We start from the raw sequence: 4,211 nt of genomic DNA on the forward strand, positions 1-4,211 counted from the left end.
CGGTTTCCGGATGACTCCCCCTGTAAGCTTATTCACTTACTTCGCCTTCTTTTCCAGCTTCTGTCCCTCAAGGCCTCGCTCTGTCCTCCACAGCCTCCCCATAATGCCGTGTAAGGAGTGTTCCCAGAAGCTCAGGCCTGGGACCCAGCGAATGTTTTCCGTCTTTCCCATGCCTTGCTTTGTTCTTCCCATCCTTTGTGGCCCACCAAACCACTCTGATGTTTCATCTGCCCTCTGGTCCCATTTTTGTATAATTTAAAATTTAATTACATGAGTGATATCATCTACATAGCCTTTAAAGATAAAATTTTGTAGACAACACTAAGGTCCCCTTTGATAACTTTCCCCTTGTCCACAGTTAGCATAGGACAGTGGTTGAGGTGTATATTTCCAGCTATTTTCCGATGTTTTTATGTACATGCCTATGTGCCCATGGAGAATGTGTGGTATTTATATTGCCTGTGTCCATTTTTACTATAAATAGCATCACACATTTACATTTTGTAAAATTCCTGGAAATATAGCCCTGTTAGCCCACCTGAATGAAGCTCACTCTGCTCAAGGGTGGGCACTTCCCTATAGTATGAAGCCATCACTGTTTATTTGACCTTTTCCCTTTTATAAGCATTATATTGTGTTTATGTTTACAAACACTGTTCTCCTGAACAACTAGAGGACACAACCTTTGGCACATGTATCAATGGCTTTCACTAATGGTGTTTTCTGGTCAGAATCACACAGTAAGATGAGAAGGAATCTGATATTTACACAGAGATTTTAGGTACTAGGCACTGATATTGGCATATGCACACCAAACTCTGAGCTACATATTAACCTTCCCATTTCATAGAAGAGAAAACTGAGGTTTAAAGAAGTAAAGTGAGTCCGAATTTGAAATCCCACTAATGTTCTTCTTCCCACCAGTCCCCTTGTATTGAGTATTTTCCCTCCAACTCTGCTGTGCATTTTGTGACAGCAGGAAGTAGACGCACATTTCCTTTCATTCTCTAATATGTCCTGAATACACAGTAAATATCAATAAAAGCTGATTGATTATTTGGAAGACAAATTAGCACTATCATCTTAACTGCAGGATGCTTTATTTAGATATTTTAGCAACAATAAGAAGACACTAGTATCATAAAGTAGCTGGTTAAAATATTATTAGAAGTTAATTCATATTTTAGCAGATAAATCCTAATTAATTTGCTGTAGTTATCTTGTTAACCGTCAATTAAATCTCCCCACATCCCTTACAGGTTTCTGCTATTCATAAAATGTAATTATACAGCTCTTGCCCATGTATTCTTTATTGCTTATAAAATCTACCAGTTAAATACAAGTCAAAAAGATTTATCTTCCGAGTTCTTAATAACATCACTAAATGTTCTAATTAATAATCAATAACTCATTTGCATAATTAATTGGAGAAAGGGTCCTAATGAGATGGTGCCTTGCAGCTAGCCACGCTGAGGCTAAAACTTCATCTCCTATAGCAATCGTTGCTCAGACTGCAAGAGATCTGTGAGCAACTCGGATTCCTTGAGTGTGCCAGGAGCACTGTGCGTAAGCACTAATGACAGGCGGCTCATGTGATTCTGTTGGCACATCCTTATTTACATTGTTTCTCAACAGTATGTAATGTAAGAGTCTCCATGGAATGGAAACTGATGGATATGAATTTTCAAGGACACAGGCTCAGGTGAACAAAAATAAATTTCTTCATTTTCCTAAAAGCCCATTTAATTCTCTGAATCCGAGCCCTTATTCCACCTGATCCACAAACTTAATCTAGTCACTTTCAGGTAAACTCAGTCCTACGTGGTATCTTCTCAGGAATATAGGGTTATCATTCTTTCACATTCTAGATTTGAAAAGAACCAAAACCTTCTCCCTTTCAGCTTTTTCCTTCTCCCTCTTCCTTGGCCCTGATTTTTGATGGGGAGGAGGGTGGTTCTACCATGGTCCACTGTCAAGTGTCGCCTGGGCAGAGGGTGGCCATTTCCCAGCTTCTCCCCGTTTGGGCCCTAGCTGATGTCCTTCGAGACATGATGTGAAGCTGGGTCCTCGGGGGAGCCCCTTTTACACTGTTCCCACTACCAGGTAGGCGTTCAATCATCCATCTTTCATTCACTGAAGTATTTTGGTTTTACTGTAGCCTCCAACTACCCAGGTTCACGAGGGTTCCCTGCACTTCCTTGTTCCCATCTTCCTGTGTATCCATCTACCCTGCTTCAGCCCTTCCTAGCCCTTCTCATGAGCTTCAGCCCTTCCTAGCCCTTCTCATGAGCTTGGGGATCACTTGTGAGTCATTTTTTGATGGTAGAAACAATAAGGGGCTGTCAGGAGTCTTTATTCTGCCCTACCTACCCCCTTACAGCCCGTCCGCCTTATTTTTCACACACACAAAGGCAGAAGGGTCCCTGGAAGATGCCGAAGACTGTAACCCCAGGTGGGACCAGTAAGACATTGATCTCTCTTTGACTCCAGAAAATCAGGTTTCTGTCCTACTCCCCTCTTCCAAATTATCTGGAGGTGGTGGGCATGATTCAAAGACGGACCCTCGTCTCTGCTTTCTAGAGGCTCTCCAGTCCTTCTCTCTCTCCCCATACATGCCGGGAGAGTGAGGCAGAAACAGTTCTATCCACAAGCACTTCATTTATTACACTTTCTGCTTATGCCAGAAATCTCAGCATTTTGGGGCACCTGGGTGGCTCAGTTGGTTAAGTGTCCAACTTTGGCTCAGGTCATGATCTCACAGTCTGTAGGTTCCAGCCCTCCATTGGGCTCTGTGCTGGTAGTTCAGAGTTTGGAGCCTGCTTCAGATTCTGTGTTTCCCTCTCTCTCGGCCCCTCCTCTGCTCTCTCTCTCAAAAAAAAAAAAAAAATTTAAAAAAAAGGAAATCTCAGCATTTCATATCAGAAGCTGACAATGTGGCATCATTGGTCTCGGAAGTAAAAGTGGCCCCTTGTCATCCACAGGAATAAGAGTGATCACAAGGAAGTAGAGAAAAAAATATGCCAGTAACATCGCAATGTGTTACTCTGCCATGCATTTATGATGCCAGAGACGGGATGGGAATGTTGGAATATAGAGAGTCGCCAGTGTTTACAAAGAGGACCAGCTTGAACCCACGACATAGAGACAGGGGAGTGGTGCCAAGTTTCTGAGGGTTCTATGAGGTGGGCTTCAGTTAGTTCATCTTGCCTACAGTCAGAGGGATGGACGTGGGGACTCCTCAAAGGGACTTTCAGTCTCAGGCAAGTCTCCTATAAAGCAGAGACAAAATGTTCCTCTGATTTTTTTATACCCCAAATCTCTGGCTTCACTTTAAAAACAAGACTATATGCTTGGGGGCTTCGGGCTGAGAGTTGCACATTCTAAGAGTTTTCAAAGAACCAAGAAAAAGAAAGGATTTAAAATAAAATTCCATCATTGTTCATTGAACTACAAATTGCAATTGGTGAAAGAGAATAATATTTTGATGTGGAAGAAGAGAATTCCTTCACCCGAGCACATCGTGAGCCTCTTAATGCAGTTGCCTCTCTTCAGACAGCATTGCCAGAGCAGCCACACATCAGATCAAGTGCAAGTATTATCACCTTATTGAAAAGACTATTGCTTGTCATTTTTTTATGAAGCATCTGCCCCTTTCAGTTATCAACAACAAAGAGCCTTTCCCTTTTTTTCCTGCTTATTCTTCCTCCTGACTCTTATCACAAGGGAACTGCATTCTCACACTGGCCCTTCTCACAGAGAAGAGATGCCTCTTCTGTCCATAGTAACGGAAATAAGATGAAACAGGAAGAGTCTATCTCAAGAAGCTCCAAATGGACTGTCAATCAGTTTAGCGCCAGTGCAGAGGAGGCCAGCATGGGAGGCTCTATCTGAAGGTCATCTTGTCCATCTTCTGCCATCTGGCAAGATGGCTTCTGACTCAACCAAAAGAAATCTCACCTTGAAAATCTCCAAGGAAGGACACTCTTTGGCTTCTTGCTATTGATCATGCCCATGGCTTACGTTTAGGAGTGCTTTGAGTCTCATGAAAATCTTTCTTACCATTTTTCATTTTCCTTCCTCCTCAGAAGACTCACCCCCAAAAAATGGATGAAGTAGGTAATGGCTGTTTTGGGTGCCTTCTCTTCCCTCTTTCTGCATTTTTTATGCATCCTTTGCTCTCTCCATCTCCTGGGTTTTTCTGGGTCTTAATT

This window comes from Hyaena hyaena, unplaced genomic scaffold, assembly GCF_003009895.1.
Source record: "Hyaena hyaena isolate Hyena2069 unplaced genomic scaffold, ASM300989v1 scaffold_43, whole genome shotgun sequence".
NCBI lineage: Eukaryota > Metazoa > Chordata > Mammalia > Carnivora > Hyaenidae > Hyaena > Hyaena hyaena.